The sequence below is a fragment of the Dasypus novemcinctus genome, chromosome 4 (genome assembly GCF_030445035.2).
Source record: "Dasypus novemcinctus isolate mDasNov1 chromosome 4, mDasNov1.1.hap2, whole genome shotgun sequence".
Lineage (NCBI taxonomy): Eukaryota > Metazoa > Chordata > Mammalia > Cingulata > Dasypodidae > Dasypus > Dasypus novemcinctus.
In genome coordinates this window covers 86331305-86346442 of record NC_080676.1, presented here as the reverse complement: position 1 = coordinate 86346442, position 15138 = coordinate 86331305, and the positions used below count along the sequence as shown (strand labels likewise).

Genomic DNA, 15138 nt, shown 5'->3' with positions numbered 1-15138 from the left:
TCTGACTGTACTATGAAATACTAAGAGTCTTGATTCACTTCTTATAACCCTGATAAATTGGGCACTGTACTACTTGACTCACATTTTCCTCAAGCAACAATATGCTAGCAAAAGGTCCAGTAAGCCAAACCACCATTCCACAGCTTAGGGATGACTCACCTTGACAGAAAGGTCAGCATGTTTCAATTTCATCTCAGAAACCCTGTTCATTTAGACATAACACAATACGGTTTCTAATGGATCCAGAGGCCATAAGTGTGCTAGGCTAATGTTTTCTATTTCTCTTCTCTCATTGTTATGGCACCAGGAATCAAGTGGCAGTCAGTCTTTAGCAGATAGGCCCACAGCATAGGGGCCTAGGACTCTACTCAAAAGTTGTACTGGAGTCACACACAGAAGTGTTGGACTCTGCTAGGGTAAAAGGAAATTAAGCCATATTAGTGGCAACCCCTCAGTTATTTTCTTTTATCCTGTTCTCTCCAGAAAATTTAAGGAGCACTAAAAACAGTGGTTTTCAAGCCTCAAGTCATACCTTTAGTGGTCTTGAAATTAAGGCAGTAGATTGTAGACTTTAAAAGGTAATAAAAGGAAAATAAGGATAGGATAGGATCAGATAGGACAGAGTGGAATAGAATAGAAAATATTTGCGTGCATCACACGAAGGAAAGATAAATATTACCTTGTGCAAAATTTTTCAATTGTATATTTCTATATGTGCTTACTGGGTCATGATTTAAATGCATTTCTTTCTGTGGGTTAAGAAAATATTTGAAAGCCACTAACATAAATGATACCTATTAATGATTGCCTTAATAGCTTTCTCTGTAGGAATGCTATTAGCTTTGGGGGCTGGTCAAGTCTCCTTTCTAAGCAATCAGCCCATGAATTGCAGAACCTAAAATAATCTCTTTCTCTTACCCACTAAATTCCAGTGGTACTTCCTGGTCACTGTGACAACCACACATACTGAAACCCTACTGGGGAGATGGTGTCACCCTCTATAGAGAAATCTAATCCACAGACAAAAGGTCACTAGCTCAATACAGACCTGATGAGAAGCAAATGTTTCCAAATGCCCTTTTGTATCTAGAGCTTGTCCTCCAAGTTGAAATGAAAGCAAGTTTTGTAGGCCTTTATCTAGGATGTATGCACTGCTATAGTTATTCTGCAAATTAAGGTCTCCTTTCCCAGCACTCATCAATCTGATATTAGCAAGTCATTAGCAAAACGAAATGAAAAGAACACAACATACATTACTATTAATGGAGTTCCACACATGTCACTCCCCACACAATGTACTAAAATGGACACATTTCTATTTGAGTGTCTCCACAAAAATATCTGTACTTTAGAATACATAGCATTTTAGGAGTGATAGTTTCCTTAAAGCTGCAAAGATACTTACTTTGCAAAGCTTCCTTTTCAAGGCAAAACTCTAGGAATGTTCACAATTCACTTGCATTGATTATTTATTCATCGATGGATCCTCTATTTATAGACAAGATCCAGTAAGGAGAAACCATGGTTTCTGGTCTAAATAATTTATTTTGTAGTATTTTTAGAGTAAGATATTTCTTTCTTCCAATGACTTACTTTGTGTGACAGTGATAAACAGCTCATAATGTTTCATCTGCCATCCTTCCCCACAGAATCTAGGAATAGTATGAGATATAAAAATTTAAAAATGAATATGAAATCAGCTGGTAGCTCCCTATTGGAGCCCAATATTTACATTTGTACATGAATGGGGGAATAATTTTTATCCAGAATAGAATACAGTCTTTATCTCATAAGCTTTAAAACTTAGTTATCTTTCCCAAGTTTCAAATAATAGAAATTTTGAAGATATTAAGAAAAATAACCTGAATTTATAAATTACCCAGAAATGCTAATATAGCTCTTAAGTTTTTCACAGATAAACTCTCCAATTTCTGAATAGCTTGGGACCAAACTATGTGTAACCAGGTGTTTCAGGACACTAAACCTGAAATTCATAAATGCTCTGAATTCCTAATTTATTTTCTCTATGAAACTTCAAGAGGAACTGATCTCTCATTGCCTCTAACAAGCACGAAAGGGCAACTAGTTAGAGATCAATAAGCAAACCTTAAAACAGTATTTTTAAAATAGAAAATCACACAGGTTGCTCAAGGTTTACCTTCAAACATCTTTGAGAGTAAATATCTGCCAAGAAACAGGAAGCAGACTTGGCCCAATGGATGGGGTGTCCGCCTTCCGCCTACTACATGGGAGGGCCATGGTTCAAACCCCGGGCCTCCTTGACCCGTGTGGAGCTGGCCCATTTGCTGTGCTGATGCGCGCAAGGAGTGCTCTGCCACGCAGGGGTGCCCCCTGGGTAGGCAAACCCCACGTGCAAGGAATGTGCTCTGAAAGGAGAGCTGCCCAGCGCGAAAGAAAGTGCAGCCTGCCCAAGAATGGCACCGCACATATGGAGAGCTAACACAGCAAGATGACGCAACAAAAAGAAACACAGATTCCCGATGCCACTGATAAGGATAGAAGAACACAAACTGAATGACACAGAGAGCAGACAACTGGGGGCGGGGGGGGAAGGGAAGGGGAGAGAAATAAATAAATTAATTAATTTAATTTAAAAAAAGAAAAAAGGAAAAGGAAGGAAAAGAGAAGAGGTGATGGAGACTATCATAACTATAAATGATAGAGTAAACAAACATGAGAAAGACATTTATATATATATATATATATATATTTTAAAGATTTAGATTATATAATTGTTATATAAAAAATATAGGGGATTCCCATATACCCCACACCATACCCCTTCCACTCTTTTCCCCTTTCACATTTTTCATTAGTATGGTATATTTGTTAAAATTGATGAAAACATATTGAAGCATTGCTCCTAACCATGGACTACAGTTTACATGATTGTTCACACTTTGCCCTGCACAATTTTATAGGTTTTGACAAAATGTACAATGGCCTGTATCCGTCATTGCAATGTCATCCAGGAAAATTTCAATGTCCCAGAAAAATGCCCCATGTTATACCTATTCTTCCCTCTTCCTCTCCTGAGCATCTCTGGTGGCCACTGCCTTTAGATCAATGATACAAGTTCTTCCATTGCCAGAATAATAATGTCTACTTTAGTCCATAGTTGCATTCACCCCTTATGTTTGTTCATTCTTCAGTCTTGAGGATTTTGGGATGATGATACCCACTCTGTTTCTGATTGAGAGGGGACTTAGATCCATGGGGCAGATGGATGGAACTGTCTTGCTTGCAGTTGTAGATACCCTCTATTTTGGGGGATGGGCATTTTCCATCATCACCTTTTTGTTAGTTGTCCTGGGTGAGTCCAGTGAACTGGAAAGTAGGTGTTTCAATTCTGCTGAGATTCAGGGTTTAACTGGCATATGAACCGATTGAAGATTAAGTCTCTGTGACATATATTCAACAAATACAGTGCTATTTATAGGTTCAGATAAAAGGGTCAGAAGAGGCATGTACAGGGAAATTATAAATGGGTCTAACTCTGTTACATTGGGGAGCATATTTTCCAAGTAAGGCCCACTGACAGGGTGCCAAATCCCTGCGATTGTCTGCCTTGTCTATAGTGTCTAGATGTCTCTAGAGACCTCAGGAGCCCCGCCCCCCCATTTAAGGTACTGTTTACTGTGTCAGTCAATGAGATCCTGCTGAGATATGTATAAGCATAATCTCTGGAATGACTTCCAGACTCACTTTGAAATCTCTTAGCCATAAAAACTCATTTGTATTTAATATTTCCCCCTTTTGGTCAAGGTCTTTTTCCAAATGCATCCCTAGTTAGCGCTTGGTAATAATCCCTTGTTGCCAGGAAGTCTCCTCTCCAAAGCTGGGGGGTGGGAGGGGGGGAGGGGGGAATTTATAGGCTGAATTTGGCTTACAGAGAGGCCATATTTGGTCTTTTTTTTAAATGGAAAGATTGCTCAAATGAGAAAGGGGAAAATGGGGCCAGAGACGGGGTGATCCAGATACATTGGGAACTATGTAAGTTCAAGAGAAGTTACCCAAAGAAATAATGAAAAACTATTAGCATTGAGTGTGGCAATACATATACGCATACAGAATAAAATAGAACCCAAATTAGCGAAGGACATCAAAACCAGTACCAAGTGTGCAGGACTTTGGTTTTCGGTTTGCTTTCTGTTTGTTCAGGATTTTTTTGTTTTTGTTTTTTATGAGCTAAAGGAAATAATCAGTTAGAAAACAAGTGGGGAAATTGAAAGATTTTATTTTATTTTATTTTTAAAGAAGTTTTAGATTACATAAATGATATATTTAAAATATAAGGGGGATTCCCATATACCCTACCCACTCCCATACTTCCCCCCCCCCCCATATACACCTTTCATTAGTGTGGTGTATTTGTTAAAATTGAACACATATTGAGGCATTGCTACTAGCTATAGTCTACAGTTTACTTTATAGTTTATACTTTGCACCACACATTTTTATAGGCTTTGCTAAAATGTATAATGGCCTGTATTCATAGCTCCAATGTCATTTAGGACAATTCTCATGTCCCAAAAATGCCTCATGCTATAATTATTCTTCCCTCACTCCTCCCTCAGAACTTCAAAGATTAGATTTACTAAATTAAAAAGGATATATATATATATATATATATATGCAATACACTCATACATACGAGGAAAACATTAGGGAAATTTCCATGCCTCAAATATATTTTGAAACATAAATTAGTATGTTTTTAAATTCAACCTGACAAATATAAAGGTATTTTCTAGATGTAAATGAGTTACTGGCACTAAATGCATGCTGATCATAACTGTGGCCAGAATATCTAACTAACTCATCCTTACAAGTGGACATTTTGATAAAGTACTTAAAGACTGGCAGTGTGACCCAGTCACAAAAAAACAGTTTAGAAGCAGACTTGGCAACCAAAGGCAGTAGGAATCTGTAAGATCTCCAAAAAACTTAAACCCTATTTGGTGAATTGAGTCTATCAGTGAGGGCTTCTTGTGGAGTTAAATAAGCATCTGCAAGTGGAATAATTAGATTTTCAAAAGCATTTGATAAAGTTTCACAGCAAAAACTGTGCAAAGAAATTTTTAATCAACATGGAATTAGGAATAAGTATTTCTGCAAACACAGAACTATCTTAGACATAGGGAGCAAAATATATAGTGTAGCAGTGGAAAATTCCAGTAAATGCTTTTATAAATTTTGACTCTGGAGCTCAAAGTGTCATCTGCATATCTTTTGGATGTCACTATTCTCTTCAAGTAATAAAATATCAAACCACAGAATCACAGACCCCTAAATAGCCGTGATGGCTCCCCACATAGGTTAAGGAACTGAAGACTCAAGGAGGATTAATAATTGCCCAAGGTTAGAAGATATAAACTGCAGGAAGATTTTATAAGATGTCCCAAGTTGGACCAAAGGGTACCATATGAGTTCCCCTGTAGGCAAATGTTGCCTATTATTTATCACCTAGTGATAAAGCATACAAGACTATGTAGCTAAATATAACCTTTGAATCATGGCAAAAAAGGACCTTAAAAGATGTTCCCTGAAAACATCTCAATGTGTCAGGCCTAGAAAGATATCCAAGATGTTGGGCATTATCATAACTGCTTTGAATCCAGTTTTGAGGATCTCCATTATTTAATTGTTAGATATACAGAATATATTTGTAAAGGAAAGAGTGAAGGAATGTCAAAGAATATAGAAGGAAAGTCAGGAAAGTGTGATGCCATGGAAAATAAGGAAAGAAAGCACTTCAAAAAGGAGGAATGGTCAGCAAAGTCCAGCAAGGCTCAATGAGAGCTTTTTCAGTGATGTAATGGAGGCCTCATAAGCTATACAAACATAGATTGATGAATGTATTCATAAGGAAATGGAAACAACATATAACAATCTCTTTGGAAAAGTTTGTAGAAGGGGAAAAAGAGAAGGCAGTAGCTAGTAGGGTATATACAATCAAGGAGGTCTTCTGTTGTTTTGTTTTGTTTGTTTTTAAATAAGCAAAGGAGGCAGCAGATAGGAGTGGAAAGATTAGTCATAGATGAGAACTCCCTCCTTATAAGGTACCTGCATTTTCCATCCTTATGAATGACACTAAAACTCACTAAAGCCAGGAAGCTGAGTTATTCATGACTTCTCCAACATTCCCCATTTTATTTGGTTATTACAGAATGTTAATTATATTTCTAAACTTTTAATTTCATCTTACATTCATCCTCCCACAATGTACCAAAAGTGGTAGGATAAAACCCAGTCTACTTAGCATACAATTTATGGCCTTTTATAATTTGGCCATTACCCATCCAAACTTCTTATTTCTGCCATAATTTGCAGCCATTTCTGAATAAACCATGCTTTCTTATCTTTCTGGGACTTCATACATGCTGCTCTCTTTTCCTAGAATGTTCTTCCACAGTGCAACCACCTCCCCATTCCCCTTTACCTATCAAACTTCTGCTCATCTTTCAAATCTCCATCCAAACATTAATTTCTCTTATGAATCCTTTCTTAATTCTCTAAATAGAATTCTTGTCATAATAACATTTTAGACCTCTCCTAAGGTATGAAATTTAAAGAATTCTATTGTGTTTGAGACCCCAGCACCCAGAGAACTCTCAAGAGCAGACTCCCTCTATTTTCATTTTATATCTCTATGCTTGACACATAGTACTAATAAATGATTTCAAGTGAATGAAAGGATAGATTTGTTACAAAAGGCATGAGACAATCTGAAAGTAACTAGTTTTAGATTAGGTCATGGTGAGATATACATAATTGGCTTCTAGGAGAAATTACTGATTTGTCGGTCAAGTAAAATTATTTTCCTGAAAATTTTATGTATCAGAAAATTAATGAGTCCCATTCTGATGTAAGAAAGTTCACACAATTAGCTTTCCATTTGATGACTCCTCATTGACCTCAGCTTGTCCATATATAATCAGAATCATCCCCAAAAGTACACTGAATACCTGCAATAGCACTGAAGAGAATACAAAGTTAAAAATGATATATTCCCTACCCCCACAGTTCATCATCTAGTATAGGAGTTAAAAACGAGGAAATACATATTTCTTTGAACCACCACCAATTGGTATTTGAGCTGCTAGTATTAAATGAATGGTTTGATTAATGCCCCTGAAGTGAGACATTTCAATATATGGAGTCAAAGCCAAGGCATTCCCTGACTCTAGGCCAGGGTGTTCTCTTCAATTTTAAAGAGCGTTTAAGTGTCCTCTCCGCCTGGCAACTTGGAGAAAGGATAACAGCCACAAGTAAAATCAATTAGCTCATCTTTCTAAAATCCAATAAAAATGTATAGTTGAAGTCATTAGAAATTTAAAAACAAATGAGCAATTAAATAATTTTTAAAGAGGATTCAATTTAAATATTTCAAAGTACAAAACAGTTTTGTCATTTCTATTGCTATGCAGGATAGATGAGTGATTAGGACAAGTTTAATGGTTTTTCATGGCTCATTCAGAAAACTTGGCAGTTTTTTTTTTCTTGAGGACTTCTGTGTTATGTTGTTTTTCCATTGAATACCAATACTGTTAACTCCCAAGACTGTCTGTTAAAATAAAATTTAGGGAGAAGTGATAGAGGTAGAGGATAATTCTGCAATTACAAAAATTCTAATGATACTTTAAAAGATTAAAAGCAGCTAAATTTTTAATTGGTCAAATCATTTTCTAGTATTTTTTTTTTTTTTTTGCTCTAGACAAGAGTCTATAAAATAATTGTCAACAGGACTGGAGGTCATTTGAAAAAGTTCCACAGTTAGTATCTCTATTTTCTCTATTTTGAGAATCAATGTTCTTTATACTCAGGCAGCCAACGTGATACAACTGTAATGACTCACCTATTTTCTCTTCAACAGTATTATTTTAATTATTTGGGCTTAAAATTTGAGGCAGATAAAAAATATATATGAATGCAGACAAAAAATATATGAAAACTGGCAGCCCCCAAAGTACAGATCCAGTGGTTCTAAGAGGCAATATTACCCATCATCAAACTTTTTCACCATAATTCCCAGTCAGGTATGTCACAAGCTTGGTAAGAAATCCTCAGAAGAACTTAAATAGAACTGTTCTCTTAAAGGACACCTCTTTTGTAGTATGGATGTAGATCTTGCAAGACTTCTGCAGTTTGGTTTAATCAGAGATTTTCCAGAAGTCTAAAAATGATTATGCATCTTTTAAAATTAAGAGTCATTCTGCTTTGTAAACTAAGGGAAAAACAATTATCCTGAGAGATGTCTTATGATATCATTGTTTCATATGATAAAAAAGATGTGATTAGGTGGAGGAGTCTAGATTAGAAGTCCTGGATCATTCTAATTCCTCTTACTGATGAATCTTCTTCAAGGAAAAAAGTGGGATCCATTTCTGTTTTTAAAAAGCCAGAGTGTCTGTAATAGTGCAACTAATGACAACCTTCCTGTTATTCTCACTTAAGAGGAAACCCTATAATAAGAGCTTCCCAAAATGTCAAATAATACTTGTCTCATAACAGGGCTTCTTTGTTCATTCACCACGTCTCTTTTGATATGCACAGATAATAAAAGTTCACGTAAAACTAAAGGTAATATAGAGTAGAAGCCAACACTAATTCAGTATAAATATGTCTGATTAATAAGAGTGCCATTGTTATGGTTATTTCATAATGTCACGATTATTACAAGTACAGAGGATAGAAGTACTCTTACTCTCACTGTTTTTGTTCATCGTCTGTCATCTAACCAGTTTGAGAATTTTTGTTCAATAGGGGGGAATGAAAGATAGATTTTTGTCCATTAATTATTTCTATTACATTAATTCATTTCAATAAGCTGTGAAACTAGCTTTAAATTTTTAAAAATGGGGGTTTTATTATAAAATTAAATCCTTCATGCACTAAAAAAACAATGAATTCATGCCCCAGGCTTAATTTCCATACACACAACTACTATGTTACTCTGATATTTATAAGACCTGAAAGATAAAATTTAGCATGGCAGCACTAAGAGTTGGTTAGGATCCTGACAGTAATTTAATACTGCAACCACAGGCAAGGTTGTATGTGGGAATTAAATGCCCAAAATTAGAATCCCCTCCTGGTGAAATAAGAAAGTCCAGAAGTAAGTATATGGTCCCTTATTGGAAAGGAAATAGAAAACAAGAAATAGGCAATAGCATAAATATTCACCTCAAACAGATAGCCTGATGGATTGTGGGGAAATTCTAATACTGGTAGATAAGTTTATATTGCCATTACTTTGCTTTTCTCTTTAAATTCTTATCTCCTGGACCCTGGTCTCCCCCCTTGGGGCAGCAATATAATATAAAAACTTAACAGTTGATCTTAAATTTAGCTGACATTTTTATATCTCTCACAACATATTCTTCAGATTGCACCCAAGAAGGAGATTATTAAATAGTAGCAGGAGACCAGTACCCATAACATTTTGACTGAACAAAAACAGCAATATACCTTCTTGCTGAGAAATCAAACATTTATACAATCATTTTAACCAGTTTCATAAATATTGGCCTATTAATGACTGGGGAAAAAAGAAAGAAATTTTATTTCCCCTCATTCTCTCCTCAAACTTCATATTAGTTTAGGCAAGCGCATGAAGAAGAGTATGCTGGTAAAGCGGTCTCTCCTATGAAGCAGGTTTCTGTCAGTCAGAAGGCAGGGATACACCTCTGTGATTATCTTAGCCTATTTTTTTGGTAGTAATTAGTGAGAGTTCCATTTTACTGGGGCTGGCACCACTCACAACTCACTTTTTAAAAAATTTAGACTTTTCTTCTTTTTCTAAAATAAATTTATATATTTTCAGTCTCTCAATCTCTCCCATGTTTTATTTATGAACATAGCCCTTCTTCATGGTAACATTAATTGTGAAAGAGGTAGTAATTAATGTCCCAATCTACTAGGTTAATCCCTTACCACACTCTCTACAGAGAAGTTTAAGGTAAGTAACAGTTTACAGTCAATATTAGGTTTAATTATGCTTAATGAGAGTTAGTGTCTCTGTTTACTAACTGCATTTAGGTTATGTGGATCCTAGATGAGTTTTCCCTTGGCCTCATTCTTATTTGTTAATAGTGCCACTGTGTACTGTATACTCAGTGCTTAAATCTATAAAGCTGCTCCTAGACAACAAAGCAAGTAAGGCACCTGTTTCAGTTAAGACACCATTAAACGTGTGCTGCCTTAACACAACTGCATTTTTCTTTGGGAAGGGAGCTATTATTTTATAATGCTTTCCAAACCAGATCCATTTGAGAGGAGAATCACTGCCTAAATTCCAATACTAGGTAATTCTAAACATATAGAAAGCTATTTCAAGTAAAATCATTAGTTGTGATTAGTATAAAATTATAGAGATTAAACACTTACAGGACTTTCTGTATTAATCCTTCAATTCTATCAATTCAAGTATACAGTTCTAAAACTACATTGACCAGTCAATGGTTTAGTTCTTTTTTAGCCTAAAAAAAATGTCATTTGTCTTAATTTAACTTGATTGCAGAGTACAGGACAAAACTTTTGTTTCCTTACTATAGCTACAAAAATAAGCACCAAAATCAGTACTCAGACCTAAAGAAATCAAGTAGTAAACCAAGAAAAACTCAGAACTCATATTTTTGAAAGAACTCTTTTTTGTCATGTTTTTGTTGTGGATAAATTCTAAGTACAAATGATAGTGTAGTTTCTCTTAGTCTCTTTATTTATTTATTTATTTTTAATTATTTATTTATTTTTTTTATTGACTTTGTAATAATATTACATTAAAAATATATATATATATGAGGTCCCATTGAACCCTACCACCCCCACCCCACCTCTCCCCCCCCCAGCAACACTCCCTCCCATCATCATGACACATCCATTGCATTTGACAAGTACATCTCTGGGCACCCCCCGCACCCCATGGTCAACGGTCCACACCATGGCCCACACTCTCCCCCATTCCATCCAGTGGGCCCTGTGAGGATTTACAATGTCCGGTGATTGCCCCTGAAGCACCATCCAGGGCAGCTCCATGTCCCAAAGACGCCTCCACCTCTCATCTCTTCCTGCCTTTCCCCATACCCATCTCTTTAAAACCCCAAAACGAATGGGTTTAACAAGAAAAGAAAAGAAACTACATTCTTAATCAGAAAAAGACTTTTTATTCCTTAGATCCTGTTTTAAGAGAATTTTAAAACTGACCCATGCCATATGACAAAATATTTGCCTCTTTTTGGAACATTAAGTTCTTCTTCCTAACAGCACACTGACTTTCTTTCGAGGGGTCACCTATTTCTCTTCATGTATAGTCATGATGAGTTGGTAATTCCAGGTGTAAAAGTAAACATGGGAAAATTAGATAGACAAAAACAATGAAAAAAAAAGGGAAGAAGTACATGGGATGAAGGAAATCATTACAAATTCATTAAAAGAAAGCTTTTTAAGTTTTGAAAGCTGATGAACATTGCTCAAGTTTAAACAGCTATCAGTTATTGTCCACTTTCTATATGCTAGACATTGAATTCAAGAATGTATTAATAATATCTCCTATCCTAAATATAACCCCAAAAGATAGGTATTATTTTTCCCATTTTCTTCTTCAAGAAGACTCAAATTCAGAGAAGTATAAAGTAACTTGCCACAACTCACAGTAAGTAGATAAGCCAAAAGTTAAACTCAGTCCTAACTCCAAATTTTACACTATTTCCAGTACAGAAAGCATAGTACAAACAAGTTGAAGAAACAAAAGTTTACACATAGCTATCAATAAGGCATTCCAAAATTGTCAGCCTGTTAATGACAGTTATCATTTGAAGCTCTAGAGTTAACTAAGGTAGTAACGTAATTCTGAAACTAAAATGGAGAAGTTTTTATAAAGTTAAATGCTTTTTTAAAAGCTTAAAGTATGTACTCAAACATATAAGGGAAACATTTTTCATAGGGAAAAACTTTAAAAGCAATACTATCTATCCTATGACAGAAAAGTCACTTTCTTTAAGTTCTCTTTTCTCAATGCTTTTGTGTAAATTATTAAATTCTGTTATGAAACACATCGTACAAATTTTAATCTAGAGAAGAATTTGAACAAAATCAAGGTAACCAGTTCTGAAATACTTGAAATACAAATAGGTGGTTATACACCTTTAAGAAAATCAATCCGAATTTTTAAAAATATTTATCTCTCCATAATAATTTAGATTTAATTTTGTGGACTTGGCAACAAAGAATACATTTTGCACAAAATGAGGAAACCTGCTTTAGAAGTGAAGAAATCATCTAAATATTATTAGATTTTTCTTAAATAGCAACACAAAGCTATACTCTGAACTATTTTCAGTATATGCAAATCTTCCTTTTTATCCAAAAAGAAACACACTAAATTCCTCCATTTCAAATACTGATGGTATCAGCAAAGTGTTCGTACATCTTACCTAAACTGACCTTATGTACTTTTCGTCTTAGTACCTTGAACTGTGAACACTTGCTAAAACCACTTGAGGAACTTATATTCTCTCACATCAACCTGGGCATTCATAAACACCTCCTGTATCCCTTGCTCGAGGAAAAGGAAAGAGAAAATGCCTAGATTCAAATGGTCATAAGTCCCTCTCACCCTGATAAGTGTATTTAAAAAGCTGATCTCATCCTGGTACCAGAGTTATATAAGTATGGTCTTAGTGTTAACTCGTAGGTTATTACATCAAAATCCTTATAGGTAGGCATACCAGACTTAATGTACTGCTATAAATATACATTGTATATGAATAATATGCATAAATATATGCCAGCTATTTATTATATTTGAATGTACATGTACACACATGCATTTACATTACAGCATTCATTCCTGAAAGTTAAAAGGAAAATACTTAAACTGTTTTCATAACATGAATTCTAACAGAAATAAAATGTCCTTTAAAAACTATAATTAACGGCTGCTGTGTCAAACCATGAACCAAAGGGTCAAATCTTATAATTCACAGTTTGAGAGGTCATAGCTCAAATTATAACTTTAAAAAACTGATTATCTGCGATTAATTTGACAAATTTATGTATTATACACTGTATGCATACAAACTCCTTTTGTGAGTGAAGAATGTGTGTCCAAGTGGACAGCTGATGGAGAAAATGGTCTTTTTACTGAGCAAGCATAACGACTTGGAATGCCTTTCAATGAACACGCAAGGCTGGAAGGCCAAACAGTACACATATCCAAAAGGAAGCAAAATGAACAATCTGATCAGAAGAGAAAGCTGTTCCACACACATGTGCAATGAAAGGAAGGGAAAATATATATTTCTGTCACCTGCTCTTTCTTCACTATTACTGCAACCCAATTAACAGATAACCTCTGGACTATTAATAAACAATCTTTAAAAGAAATAATTTCCTATAATTTAAAATTTATTAGAAATTCCCCCAAATTTCCAAGCTGGTATTTGAAAATACTTATCAAGGTCATCTATATCATGTACAGTAAGTCAGGTTTACAAAATAGTTTTCTTTATGATTCAACCATTATGAAGGATATGTTACTTTGTATCTTCATCCCAAAGCTAACCCACTCCTTATGGCACAATCAAAAATAATTTGGCCTTTGCAATTCTTTAATCTAGAAGTAATCTACTGTTAGGAAGACAGGCCATTGAAGATAATTTCTCCAGTACAGACCAAATGTCCTAATCTCACGCCAGAACTGAGATGTTCAACAAAATAAATCATGTACTTATATATCTATGTTTCTAGTGTGCTTATACTTATTTGTTTAATATCTAATCTCTCTATTAGGCCATATATTTCACAATGGCAAGGATGATGTTCTTTTATTCAATAGTTATATCTAATACCTAAGAAGTTCCTGGCTCAGAGCAAGCATTCAGTAAATATTTGTTGGAGGATGGAAAGAAAAGAGGGAGAGAAGGAAGGAAGAAGGCCTAGGGTTAATTAATCTTGTCACTCACTCCTCTGATGTTCGGATATTTATACATACAAAAGCAAATCACAGGAAAGGGAAAGAATGCTTTCTTAATTTTTTTCACTTCATATTAATCTTATTATAACTGCTATCACAATATTTTCATTTCAACAGAACACTAAGTGAATATATTTATTAGTACCTCAGCTTGCCACACACTGTGGGAAACACATGGTCAGGAGAGGCAAAGTTCCTTATAGCACAAGGCATACAGTCTCCTGAAGGAGAAAAAGATTCATTTATAGTACAGTGTACTAATCATGTTGAAATAGTAAAAGTATAGGTTGTTATGGGAGAACAATGCAAAAACTTTGACTGGCAAAATGTTTATATGCTAAATGGTTTACTTTTATTCCATTATGTCCTGTTCCAAGAGACCTTCCTGACACACGTGACACTGTTGGCTCTTGAGGCACAGGGAAATACATGCTCTTAAATGTTAATAGCACAAATGAGATCTGCACATTTAAATCTCTAAATCTTGAGAAAGTAAATATGAAAACCATTCTTTTTCTTATGGTAAAAGCTTAATTCTGACTCCACTGATCCTGGTAATGTTTCTGTCATTCCATGGGGCAAGCCCTCACATACTGGGCTCTTGATAGGTGCTGGGCTCAACCATCTGGCCCTTTATTTACTTGTTTTTTTTAATTTCCCCTCCCTTCCCCCAACATTGTCTGCTCTCTGTGTCCATTCGCTGTGTGTTCTTGCATTTTTGTCAGTGGCACTGGGAATCTGCGTCTCTCTTTGTTGTGTCATCTTGCTGCGTCAACTCTCCATGTGTGCAGCGCCACTCCTGGGCAGGCTGTGCTTTATTTGCACAGGGCGGCTCTCCTTGCATGGCGCAATCCTTTCACATGGGGCTCCCTTACACAGGGGACACCCCTGCATGGCATGGCACTTCTTGCATGTGTTAGCACTGCGTATGGGCCATCTCATCACATGGGTCTGGAGGCCCTGCGTTTGAACCCTGGGTCTCCCATATGGTAGGTGGACACTCTATCAGTTAAGTTAAATCTGCTTCCCATACTTAATTATTTTTTCATACTGGCAAGTGTATTAGTAACACTTCCTTGATCACTGATAAATATAGAGCTACCACAAAATCAAGATGTTCCCTACTTTTGAAAGTCACTAAT

General features: G+C 35.6%; 1 protein-coding gene across 38 annotated transcripts in view; it reads right to left on the bottom strand.

Moving 5' to 3' along the window:
* The window catches only part of ZBTB20 (zinc finger and BTB domain containing 20), a 900898-nt gene that overhangs the window by 708708 nt on the left and 177052 nt on the right, over positions 1-15138 (bottom strand). For 2 of the 38 annotated variants that reach the window (XM_071214781.1, XM_071214780.1), the window contains exon 3: positions 14142-14217. The exons of the other annotated variants lie outside the window; for them this stretch is intronic. The gene's annotated coding sequence lies outside the window, so the exon portion shown is untranslated. The remainder of the gene's footprint in view (positions 1-14141; positions 14218-15138) is intronic. 38 annotated transcript variants of the gene reach the window in all.